The 13,856-nt window shown below is 40.0% G+C and overlaps 1 protein-coding gene across 2 annotated transcripts in view; it reads left to right on the plus strand.

Annotated features, from left to right (window-relative positions):
• appa (amyloid beta (A4) precursor protein a) overlaps window positions 1-13,856 on the plus strand; it is a 36,598-nt gene that overhangs the window by 1,102 nt on the left and 21,640 nt on the right. The window lies entirely within an intron of this gene.

The raw sequence follows: 13,856 nt of genomic DNA on the forward strand, positions 1-13,856 counted from the left end.
GCTAATTTATTGGCAGTGGGCGTGTTTTTTGTTTGTTTTGTAAGTGTAAGTAAAAACGTAATTCTCTCACGTTAATAATAATAAAAGCTTGGGATGACGGGGCTTTAAATACAATAAAAATGTAAAAATAAAATAGCGAATATGCGAGTTTCTGCGGGAAAACAAAACGCCACAAACGCCCTCCACGTATTAGATGGGCGAGAATAGAGAAGTAAGATGGCGGCGGTGCACTGCAGCATTTATCGAGGGGAAACTGGGAAGCCAACAGGAGCTTTGACTGGCATTGTTGCCTTTCATTGCTCTTTCTTTTTAAGCCATATAGGAGAGTTTAACATGCGAGCAGTAACACTGGTTATGTATTATCACGGAGCTCTACATAATCTCTGTTTATGGTTTTTTTTTTAAACAGGGTCTTTGCCAGGAACAGCGCTTTGTGACTGTCCACTGCGAAAATGCCTATTTTTACACGCCATCTACTCAATCCTGTGCTGATGCCTGTCTGATTTCAGACATGTTCAGTGGCCTACGCGTTACAAAAAAAAAAATCATCATTGTCGTCATTATTGTCTATTGTGGCTCTGTCATGACAGAATTACTCATTTCCTTGTCTCAAATAAATAAATCACAATCCCCTCCCTAACGATGAAATTTTCTGTTATTTTAATCGGTAATTTTCATGAGAATAAGAATGTATTAAAATCTTGCTTTTTATGATTTGCGCTGTGGCTTTGTTGTGAGAGAAATGACACATTCCCCTAGCCACATTGAATGTCCAATTGTGGAAGAGGAGGGATTGGGAGCTCTTAAACATGATAAATCGACTAATGGTGCCAGCAACCTGTTAGCCTGGGTCCTTCTTTGTATTAAGGATCAGTGTTTGAGGTGAAATTAGGCAGCTGATCTTTGTTGTTTCCTGTAAGCATACGCTGCAATCAGTGGACTTGAAATGGGGAGTTTGGACTTCTTTTTAAGCAAACCCTTGGCTTTGTTGATTATCCAAAGCTGAGGTCAGTCCAGACAATCCCTGGCCTTTGAGTCCTGTGTTTACATCAAAGACACAAGCATGAATAGAGCGAATTTACCCAAGATGAGATAAACGAGATAAGACTTGAAAACGAGATGTTATAAGTTTTTGATCTTGTTATGGCTTGCTTTTTCTCGGCCCTTGATGACTGGCACATACAAACGCTTCTAAACACTTAGCCCGAGGAAGCAGCTTTTCCTGACAGACCCGCCCTGTACACGCTGGCCGCAGTGTGGAGTGTGGGAGTTAGATGCCAGTCTTTGTCTATTTCCAAATCCTTGGGAAATGGCTCTTGGATGGGTGCTGGTAGCCTGTTTGTGTGCACACTGCAGTGTTTCAGCCTGGGGGTGGACCAGCCCTCTCCCTTTATTAGCAAACCTTAATGCCATTATGCCTGTTGGCAGTGCCAGTGCTTCGCTCTCTGGCATGCTCTCCGCTGCTCACACTGCAGTTTGAGGTCTTTGAAGGAGAAATCCACTTGACACTAATGTGTCCTCTCTCATTTTCCATTTTCTTATTTTCCGCTTTCTTGAGCTCAATTTCACCTGCATGGCATCCACTTCTGTTCCAGTTTGAAGTTGATATTTTGCAGAAGGCCTTTTTGACAGCCCTCACAGAAGGAGGGGGTCGTTTTGTGTTTAACCCGGTGTCTCCAGCATATTTGTAGACTGAAAAGCAATTGCAAGTGAGTGAGTTTTAACTCTGAGAAATGTGCGTGATTGTCGACTGTCAAATTGGTCTGGGACTGACACCGAAAAACCTGCTGTAGTTTTTTTTTTTTTTTCCTTTGTATGTTAATCTAGAGCTTAGACAATTAGTCCATTAATTGATCAGTCATTCCATGGAAAGCATCAACTACTCGTAATTAATTAAAATCCTCTGTTTACAGCCTGTTTTACAATGAATCGTATTGATTTCTCATAAAGCTGTTATTTGTATACGAACCGGGATTACTCGATTTCATGAATAACCCTTCAAATTAATTACTCAGTACAGATGTGCACTCAAATCAGTGGTTTGGATGTTTTTGGAAACAAATACTTGAGCTCTTAAGTGATACATTGGCTCATTGCTAAGTGTAGTGACCAAAATAATCAGTTTAGATTTTTCAGTTCTTTTTAATCATCAAGAATTATTTAAGTGAACTGTCAAGCAATTGAAACTAGTGCTAGGCTGTCAGGCTGTAACTTTTTTTCCTGGATATTGTCATATGCCCTTCTTTTATCTGGCTTTAATCCCGCCTCCCCTACCAGCTGTGATAATATTTGGTTATGAAAAATACTGGTGCAAACAGCACATTGTCCATCCTGGTTGTGTCAACAATGACGACGTTGATACCGCAGCACTCCCAGTTAATGCCTCTCCCCTCCCCGTCTGACCAAGAGAAAAGAATTCCTGACCTTTTGTTTCTGTTGTGGTAAACTGGGATGACACCTATCTGCTTGTTGTCTTTTGTAGCTTTGTGTCTGTCTCCACCTAACAAAACCTGAGACAGCTCATAGGGGTTTTTCTTTCCAAGTAATGTGCTGTCCAAAACAGCAAACAGTGTTCATTTCCCATTGTATCAGAAATGGGTGCAGTTCACCAGTCACTCTGTCAAAAAATGGTCCTCATTGAATATAAGTGAATAGAGCTAAATGGCCAAGGCAATTACAGCTGAATGTAGACAAAGAAGCCCAGATTTTAGTAAATTAAGATGTGAAAGGAAAGTCAAACATGCCCAAAACACACCAGCACAATAAACCTTTAGATGAGTTGACTCAAAACTGAAAGTTAGACACGCATGCTATCAGGTGGCTTGTGGTGCTGTGACGTACCTAATACTTAAAGAGAAGTCTCTTACTGTGATCAGTTTTGCTTCTAATAAAGAAGACACTGTGAGACACTGTGAAACTGTAAGTTTAAGTATAGGAGTGTCTGTTTAGAAATGGTCTGCCTCAACCTTATTCTAGCGTTTTCCTCTCTAGGCTCCCTCCTTTTCAAAGCATGGTAGGAATCCGGTAGTGCAGAGGCCAGTAGCGAGGTCAAAGGCTTGCATTGTGTACTTCAGCCTGCTCTCTGAATGAAATATTGTGGACAACCACAAGAAGGTTCGAATAAATCCATCAAGTATCTGATGGTTGGACTTCCTTTGAAGTCTGCAAAGTATATCTCTGCAGGTGCATTAGTACTAGTAGTCTCAGGGTTTTTCCATCTAGTTTTAAGTTTAGGATTGAGTCAAGAACCTGCTACACTGACTGTAATGAAGAGTAGTACGAGGCATAAATTGCCAAGTTGTATAGGGGAGCTTTTGTTGGTTTTCTTTTTGGTTAATGTGCGGTTGTGTTAACCTGACAGTTTTTGATGACTCTGTCACACCACGGCGCCTTCATTTTCAAGACATTGTGTCTCGCTAATGCGATTCTGCAAGTCAGTCCTCCAGAAAAAGCCTTCGCCTCTTCTTCCTCCGCCTCTTTGTGTCTGGCTTATAATTAGCTCTAATAGGTCAACATGTACTTTATTCTCAGGTTGTCTTCAGGGAACATTCTTCCTCCTCCCTTTTTTTTCCCACTACACGGCAGCACCATTCATCACTATTCCACTGTTATTTCCATCTGTAAATATCAACGCGCCATGAAGACAAACTCTTCATTTCTCTGCTGCTGAGTAAGCAGCTGTTTGGTACAAAATCTGAATAATAAGCTGAGAAACAAGTCGCCCTGACCTGCACAATCATTCAGCAGCTGCGCAGAGTACATCCAGCACAGTAGTCATGCCACATCTGAAAGTGCATCCCTGCCATTTCAATGCGTCAAAGCTCCATCACGAGTGCAGCATCGGTTTGGCTGTGATTTGTTGTATGGAACTGGCTTTCCACTTAGATATGACCTGCAGTGTGATGATCTGACCAATGACAATCATGTTTTTCTTTTCTTTTTTTTACCGCACAAATGCAGCCCTATCAGAGCAGGATGGATGACTCTGCATGATAACTGAGTGTATAGTTTCACAGTGGTGTAACACATGGTGCTGCAGTCATTATGTTACTATATATGAAGTCCTTCATTATCATCATCATCATCACAACTATCATGACTCAGACAGGACTCAATGTGTTTGACAGGCTGCCTTGCTTGGAGGTTTGTAATGAACCAGAGAGGATCTTCTAAGCTAACCTCAATACTCGGAGGTCCAGCTCCCATTTTTGTGCTGGCGAGGTTTGACATTTGCTAAGGGGTCTTGACATATATACTGCAGCTCTATAAACTCAGGTTCATTAAACTAGAGTGCCAGTTTAATGGTACTTGTCTTTTCTACCCCACTATGAAGGATGGTGGGGTAGAAAACATCTGTCGCCAGAGACATTTTAAAAGAGACAATTCTGCAAAAGGAAGGTAGGTGGTGGAATAAAACCTTTTTGTGGTCTTTGTGACGATTTAAAATTAAAGTTAATTTAGACAATGCTTCAAAAAACTGTTCAGTTATGTGCCTGGAGGCCTTGGTAAGAAGCCTGCTGAGAAGAGAGACTTGCTTTGCTAGGACCAGGTTTGATTTGCAAGAAAGTCTTTGTAAGGTTCTCGCTGCCTCTCTGCTTGCTCTCCTGTTTTCTTATTTGCCGACCATCCAAAAACATGCTGCACCATCACAAATCTGACGCATCACGATTACATTTCAACTTAAAAAGTAAATGTTCTTTAATCATGAACTTGCAGGGCACAGTCCAGAAATGGCATTATGCTTGTGGTGCTAATAGTTTTCTCCTTGCTGATGCTGTTGACAAAAAAGGTCAGAAACCTTTCGAACGCACAAATTAACAATCAAAAATTCAGGTTGCAGTGATTAAATATGTCCTTTGATAATTGTGGATTAAAGATTTGATTTTTGGCCTATGAACTGAATTTTAAATCATAATTAAATATGCATGCATCTTATTTCAGCTCCTGACAAGGTATACACAAGCAAACTAATGAACAGCAGAGGCTGAATCTTTAAAAGTAACCGTTCAAATGTTTCCCAGAGCCACAGTGCGGCTGGAGATGGAGTTTCCATCATTCTCGTATGCAGCTTTTTTTTTTTTTTCTTTCTTTTCATTAAATGAATGTAGACTAAGAAAGTGCTTTGCCTCAGTATGTGTCTGATTACTGCAGAGGTTGTGGGCTTTTTGTAAGATGGGTGAATCTTCTAGGGAAAGTTCCTTCCTAAGGAATGGGGGGGGTTGTTCTGTTTTTGTTTTTGGTTTCACCATCTCTGTCGATGCATAAAAAGCCACAAGGGTCCTTGTTTTTAAAGCTTATATTTCATCACTTACAGAAATGATCTCATCCTCTCCTGTCTCGCTTCCCCCTTCGTCGTCTTGGGTGTTCATGGTTGCCATAGCAGTACAGCCTTCTCCCAAGTGCCTGGTATAATTAGGCTTTTCCATGTTATTCCCGCTGTTCTTCTTACCCGTGTCTAGATTTTCATCACAAGAATTTGTCACTTTTTCTTTTATTCTGAAAAACCCGTGCTTTCCATGTGTTACTGGTGTGCTTGTACATGGAATGGGATGGAGATGCACAGATCAGAGGGTTTATGAATCTAGTACCTCTTCATGTCAGGCGGCACGCCATCAATTGTAGATGACAAGTGCTCTCGGAGTCCAACTGTGAAATTGGAACACTTGTTTCAAATGCCGTGTGTGTGTGTGTGTGTGTGTGTGTGTGTGTGTGAGAGCATGATTTGTGCTGTGTGCAAGCACAGTGGAGATTTGCACCAAAGAGCGAACGGGAATTCTTGACGGCATTGTGCTATTTCTGGATCCCTTTCCTGTTTGGACTCCATGATAGAAGCGGGCTTCCTGCATTTGTGCAGTAAACCGGACCGATGCAGAACAAGCCATGTGTGTTTGTGTTTTTGCGTGGATGGTGGGAAACCACTCATTAAAAAATCCCAATTGTTTGAAATGACAATGACAAACCCTGAGCTGCTTTCATATCCGTTTGAGATTTTAGAAACAGAATTTGCCCACCTTGCTAAGCTGGTCAGTTTGTTGTCCTCTGCATGTAATGCAGTTAAGGTTAAAGCAGGAAAATAAGAACACTGTATAATACTAAAATCTACATTGCAAATACTGGTGTGGTGCTTTAGCATGTTTGTCCCCCCCCTTCATTTACCTCCTGTCTAGAGATCACCAAGACCCCAGGCTCCTCACTAGAACAAATAAGACATTTCTTTTTAGCTGTGATTTTTTTTTTTTTTTTTTTGTCTCCCATCAATTTTGTGCCAGCTAAATATGCAAACATAATGTTAAGAGCTAAAAGAGACAGATAATTTCTGTTTCCCCAGGTACAAATCGGGGTGTTTTTTTGTTTTTTAAAAAAAAAAAAAAAACCCAAAGCAGAAGGACAATCAAATAATCAAATACTAAATGAGTATCGACAGCAGCCAGCTGAATTATTTTAAGCAGTGTCCTCTAAAATTGATGCTAATGAATACATTACGAAATGTTTTTTTTCAATGGGTGGCACAGTGATAGCGGTTTTGTCTGCATTGTCGTCTCACAGCAGGAAGGTCCTGGTTCAAATCCTGGCTCTACCCTGGCCTTTCATTTCTATGTGGTGTTTGCTTGTCCTCTAAGTGCTACCAGCGTCCTCCCACAGTCCAAAGACATGCATGTTAAGTTGATCCATAAATCTAAATTGGCTGTAGGTAGTCCAAGTCCTGAAAGTGTGTATATTGACTCTTTTTGGTTAAAAGTGCACAAGTTTTAGTGTAATATTCTTTGAGACTAAACAAACCCCAGCAATGCCCGTCTATTTCCATGCCCATCAGTTATAATTGGAAATTCTGTTTTTCCTTTGGTCCATTTGTGACCACAAGGCTTTAACTTGTTGTGGGTTGGTTGGTTTTGTAATTCTGGCCACTGACAAAAAAGCTGACATGGTGATAAAAGTCAATAACATTCAGAAATGTTTGCCCACATAATTAAACATTTTAATTACAAGAAGCTGTAAAAAAATAAAAAATAAATTCCCACCGCAGTCCTGCAAAGAAGCGTTTGACAGAAATATTTAGTGTATTTGTGCATATTTCTGTTGAAGCAAAAGCGGTTTTGGTAATCTCTGATCTAAGTTTATAAATTAGTCACCGTATTTGTGTGTCTGTGGGCATCAGCGATCAGAGGTCCATCTGTTTATGTTGGCATGTCGCTGCAAAGTGACTCCTGCCTGAGTGGTGTTGAGGTCAGGGCCAGTTTACCAGGCCGGTACAATGGCTTAACGTTTAACACACACAAACGCATGCACACGCAGTGATGTGCAAGTTACAGATCAACCAACCCACTTCCTTTCAAAGCTAAGTAACCAGATGATGAAATTCCTGCTCCCTGGCGACTTGGATAATGGTGTTGCCGCAGCCAGAGGGAGGTTATAACAAGCTGTTCCCCGGGGTTGAGACCAGCCTCTGTGTCCATGGTGATTATAACTAAGGAAACCAAAAGTCCTTCCATCACCTCTAGACAAATTAAATGGGCAGAAGTTAGATGTGTGTTTCTTACACACTTCTTAATCAGATTTTAAACAGATTTGTCTGAGATGCTAATTCCAGGGGAACCCCCCGAGACAAAGCTTAATCGCACTGAATATGAATGAAGATAATTCTTCAAACAAACTTAAATTCTCCTCTCAGACTGTTTGCAAACTTTTTAAGATGAGGACTGTGGGATAAGCCGCGAGTAAGGAAAAAAATAGATGGCATGCACATGAAGAGAACATATCAAGAACACCAGTTAGGGTGTCGTTGTGAAGGTCATCGACACAGACAGACGCGCTTAAAAGGAATTAGCCGTCAGTCTTGATCCGAGGAAACATTTGATTGTGTCAGTTTATTCTTTAAGCAGAAATCAGTAAGGAAATCTATATTTATCCCATACTGATGCACATCTATCGATATTTTTGTTTTTTTTGTTGTTTTGTTTTTTTTAAGCAATCCCTGAATGGACATGATGCACTGTTGTTGAGGTGCTCGGGTTTCATTAAAACCTGATTTAGCTCCATATGCCCCACCTGAAGCTATTGGAGGATGAGCTAAGCAATCATCCTGCTCCCAGATTTTTTTTTCCCTGTTATATATTTAGATCAGAGCTTCTGTCCTGAATAACCTAAAAATATTTGATGACAATGTTTATTTAGTTTTTTAGTAAGTAAGTAAGTAAGTAAAATTTATTTATATAGCACTTTTTTAAGACAAAACGCTGTTACAAAGTGCTTCACAAGAAAACATGTCAAACAAACAATATAGCAACATAAAGAAAGTATAAAAGCATATCAAAAAAGCAATAGTACAATATAAATATAAAATAAAACAACATTTAGATCTACTCTGTAATTGAATTTCTGGTCGACAGGGAGGGTGAGGGGAGGGGAAGCAGGCCTGACTGCCCTGTAATTGGTGAAACACTATCCACTAGATGTGCTTCCCAAACATCAGGTACTGGTAATGTTATATACACACCAGTATGATGGGATGCCATTCTACACACACTTTAGGGCAGGTCAGAGGTGATCTGGGGGTTTGGGTAACATCAAGGCCAGCTTGTCGTGCCGATGCAGACTCGCACATACTGCAGCACTTCCATTACCTCGCCGGTCTTATTTAATTCAGTGATGCATCTTGTAAGCAAGCCACAGACAGCCGGGCTTCTGCTCGATTCCACCGCAGCTGATTGATTAATGACTGGAAGGAAAGCCATCTAAGTTTGCAGTGCATCACACGGCATCTAATCTGAATCTCAAATGCTGAAAGCTTCTGAGGTTAATGCAGCAAAGTCATTATTTGCATTGTTAAGCTGCCATTTCTCGTGTATCTAAGTAATTGTTAGGCATTTCTAAACACTCACCACTCGGTTGACGTTATCATTTGTCTGTGGAACATTATGTACCAGCTTGGACAATAATGCCTTGTTTTGTTTGCTGCTAGCCTGGACATATAAAACCAAAGATGCCTGTAAAAGATGCGTCCCAGAATGTGTGTGGGGCTCCTGCAACACATTGTGCACTCCAGGGAGTCTCCCCCTGGAGGGAGAGCTGATCTAAGACACCCTCCCTCTTATTCCCCCCCCTCCTCCTTCCACCAGCCCCACCACCTTCACCCAACTCCCCGTGGCAGGCCTGGGCCACACAGATAAGACTGCACAATTAATAGCGCTTCAGGACCAGTGCCCATGGGGGACACTTCAAAGATTGCGTTTGTGTGTGTCTTTTGGTGCGCTGGAATACATTAAACTATTTCCGTGAGTGAGCCGCGTGCGTGAGAAAATGGATTTATTTGCATTTCGTATACATGTGATGTAATATTTCTTTCTCTGACACCAAAGGGGTAATAAACTTGTCCCTGCTTTTCTCTGCTATTAATGCAGATAATCACATCAGTGAATGCAGCAGTCACAGGCGGCTCTGAGACGGGAACGGTTGGGCAGTTTACCAAAAAGCGGAAGAATTTATTTAAGAAGTTATGTCTTTATGACTCCCACGTGTGGAGTGGCGTGCAGTGGTATAGATCGCTGGGCATGTTTGGTCCTCTGAGAGTCGAGGAGCAGATAGTAGAGTTTACACCGAATTTGTTTTTTCAAGGTTGAACTAATTATTTCAAAAATAATTTTTCTTTTAAAGGAGATTTAAAAACAAAACAAGATTTTGGGACATTTTTAAGACTGTATGGTGTTTTAAAGTAGCCTTATTACCATTTTCTATTTATTTTTTTTAATGTTTAAAAAATAGACTCTGATTAGCCCATTGGGAAGTGAATACACTTATATATTACTTATACAATAAAGCATAAGTGTGTGTGTTTTTCTTATTTTACAGATGTCAGCATTTCCCTGTTAATTAAAAATGTCTGCTATGCTTTAATGAATAAAAATCCAATAAATAACCAGGGGCTTTTACCCAGATGTCTATCACATAATTTAAAAACTGCATTTTGTAGGGAAGTATCGTTATTTTCAAATAAAGTTTAACACTGGATCTTTTTAAAATTCAGATGTTTTACACTCATCATCCAACTATATTATTTTATGTTACAATAAATCATCATATATTGATCATTTCAGACAGAATGAGGAAGGAAAATGCTGGAATAAGACAGGGTTATGATGCAGATATTTACAGCATTTTTTTTTTTTTTTTTTTACAAGGATACAACAATTAGATAAAAATAATTCAAAAAGCTTTTAAAGTACATATTGTGCATTTAAGCCCCCTTTCCATTAGTACCTACTCAGATCAACTTGGCACGGTTTTGAGGGTTTTCCATTAGGTCGCAGTACCAGGTACTAAAATAGTACCTGCCCGGCCGGGGTTCCAAACGATCTGATCAGATACTAAACTGATATTGTCGGACTGCATGCCACCGATTGGCTGATCACTGGCGTCACTGGATGAGTCATGTGAGCATCTCGTTGAGGAAAAGCAAAACTGCCATTTTTGTAACCCGACAATAGGGCTGCCACAAACGATTATTTTGATAGTCGACGTAATCGTGACTAGTCGACTAATCGTGGCAGCCCTACCCAACAACGAGGGAAATGGCTACAAAAAACAACGTCTTGGTCCCAGCAGGTATATTGTTTCCTCTATGTCCACCTTTGTTGCAGCGTTCATGTTGCATGCTAATTACGCAACGGGACGCTCGGTAGCATTGCGGTGATGACAACCACGAATATCCTGGTCGTACTAGATTGTAATGGAAAACCATTCGAGTCAAGTTGTGGCGAGTCAATCCGAGTAGGTACTAGTGGAAAAGGGGCTTTAGAGATGCTCTCCTGCAGACCTTGGTTGTAACTGTTACCTTCCCATCGACACCTGTCCAGCCATTCTTCACTTTCTGTGGGTGAAGAGGTCTTGGATATTTTCTCTTTTAGGGTCATTCTCTGTAAACCTTAGAGATAGTTCTGCATGAAAATCTCAGCAGATCAGCATTGTATGAAGTACTCAGACAACCAAGGCACATTCAAAATGAGTTAAATCACCTTCCTTCCCCATTCTAATGCTCAGTTTGAACTTGAGCGAGTCATCTTAACCATGTCTACATACCTAAAGGCACTGAGTTGCTGTCATGTGATTGGCTATTTAGATATTTGTGTTAATGAGTAGTTGAACAGCTGCACCTATTGTAGTGGTCAGTATAGACTAGGGGTGGGGGGGGGGAAATCGATACTGTGTAGTATCGTGATATTTTGTTTGCTAATAATGTATCGATACAGGGACAGCAGAAATCGATATTTTGTTACAAAAAAAGTTTTTGTGGACTGGAACTCTGACTTCAGAGCATGTTGATCCTTTTTCTGAGCAAGAATCCTGACATTCCTTCACTGTCCAAATGTGTTTAACTTGTTTTTTGGCAGCAATAAACATGACAGTTTACTTATTTTAATTTAAGACATGTTTTATTTTAATTAAGTTTAAAACTTTTTTATTTAATGTAAAATTATATTTTATTTTAATTTACTTTCAAGTTCTTCAGTTGCTGAATGGGCTGCATAGTTTTCATAAATTGCATAGTTCAGAATAGCTATAATTGTACCAGATGGTTGCATTCAGTTAAGTTGGACTAGACTGTAATGCAAACCGTTCAAGTTTGTCAACAATAAAACTGACTGAAATGAGAGAAAGACTGAGTGCGAGACTTTGATATTAGATAAAATGAATATTGATAAAGCTTACCTTTATGTACAGAATCTGAATATCGCAAAATATTTAAAAAAATTGCAATAATATCGTATCGTGCGCTAAGTATTGTGATAATATCGTATCGTGGGATGTATGGTGATTCCCACCTCTAGTATAGACATACATTTGCAATAGACCTATGTAAGCATGACAGTCTTGTGGCAAGGTTCTCATTTGTTTTTAGTCTATAAAGGTTTATATAAAGTTTTAATTCTGCTTTTTTAATTCTCTTTTTCTAAACTGTGCATGCTACTTTGAATTTCTGTAATAAATTAGGAGAAATAAGCAAGTCTTCCCAACTGAGAACCTGTAACTTTAATGTCTATTTTTGTTGGGGGGGGGGAAGGCTCAATCAGTTAAAACAAAAAAATTTAAAATTAAAAAGTAGCAGGTTTTCTGTTGATTTATAAAATGGTTCATCAGTAATTAGTTTTAGCACTAATCTAACTACTGATCTTTAAATCAAAAGTGGGTGAACCAAAAAAAAAGACCACGACCAAATCAATTATCCCTTAAAGCAGAACATTTGACAGTCACACGATGAGGACGACGATGATGATGAAGCAAAGATCACGTTGCATGAGTCTAAGATTTGTCAGATGTGATGGAAATGCATCCATGTGTGATTTTTACATCATAGCGTGACAGAAATGTGGGCCGGTTGAGGTGAAGCGCCGCACTGATCTTGTCACTCTCATCAGAACGCTCTGTGGGGTAGCACACCACTCTAGAAAATTGCAGCAGGAAATAATCTCACTTTAATTGCAAAACTAATATAAACTTGTATGTTATTGCATTACATTATTGGATTTTTTTTTTTAGCTTGTTTTTTTTTTTTTTTTGTGCATTTCTTTTTACTGGAGGGTTAACAATGTCCTTTTTATACTTAGATTATCATGGTGATGTGCTTTTTAGGGCTTGATAACGAGCTGTAACAACCTGAACAAAAGACTACACACAACTTAATGTTGCTGCGACCGCGCCCGGTAGCTCAGCTTTATATTTTCTCTACTCAGTTGCAGTAATTTTGTCGTTTTTTGCTGAGAAAAAGCACATGAGAAGATTTCGTCTTCTTTTTTTCTGGTATTTGTTTGACCTCTTTGACTGGAGCTCTCGAATTTCTTGCTCTCATTTTGATCATACAATAGGCTCCTTTCATCAGTTAATCTGATTAATAAAAGCAGCCTGAAGCTGAAAGCTGCTTTTTTTTTTTTTTTTTTTTTTTTTCGATGGATCACTGCTTTAGTTGCATCACTTTTCAGGGAGAAATAGCATACCAAGCAGTATGTGACTGGATTTTCTGCTGACTTTAATTGAACTATCTTCACAGGGTCAATCTCCTTTCCCCTAGCTTATTCCCTGTTTTTGCCGTGATGCCTATCATGCCAGATTGAGACCAAAGGGGGATATTTCTCCTGGCCGTGCTGGCGTTCTAATCCTCAGTGCCCAGATTACTGCTCCCTCCCCTCTGTGCCAGTCTGACCGGCTGGCAGACTGGAAGGACTGTGAACTGGAGACGTGATAGGATAAAGACAGAGCGAATGAAGGAGATGAGGGAAGCCTGGTGTCTCCTCGTATAATGTGCAACACTTTGTTGCTGACGTGTGTCACCATTTTATTGTGACTGCCTTTTATTGAGTCCATCTGTTGCCTGCTCGGGGTAGATTCTAGCTCACAAGGTTGTCTCTGAAACCAGAAGACAACAACAAAATAAAAAAGAATGGCCTTTTTTATTCAGCCCATCTTTCATTTAGAGAGGATTTGTAAACTGGAAAATGTGTGCAAGTCATTATTTATGTAGCTACTAGAAGATTCAGCATGAGAAATTCAGTGGTTCTTTCTAAAGAACTGATGTAATAGACTACAAAATTCTTTTCATCTTCTAAGCTTTTCCTGACACCAAAGCTTCACATCTTATCATCTGTCTCTGGCCCTTCATTCTCGCATCCTTTCAGTTTTACTAAGAGCCTGACCTGCTCGAGCCTGAAGGCTTATTGTCCAATTCATCTGCCCTCCCATTTCTCTCTGTCTCTCGGTATTGTGGTTATTGTTCTTTCTCGCACTTGCTTCTCTCTCGATCATCCAGTGATTCTGATTTATAAGCTTGCTGCGAAGCCTTGGCCGACAACCCACTTCCCCTCCTCCTC

This window comes from Mchenga conophoros, linkage group LG23 (genome assembly GCF_057382185.1).
Source record: "Mchenga conophoros isolate Kocher_MC1m ecotype Shallow Benthic linkage group LG23, M_conophoros_male_GT1.1, whole genome shotgun sequence".
NCBI classification, from domain to species: domain Eukaryota; kingdom Metazoa; phylum Chordata; class Actinopteri; order Cichliformes; family Cichlidae; genus Mchenga; species Mchenga conophoros.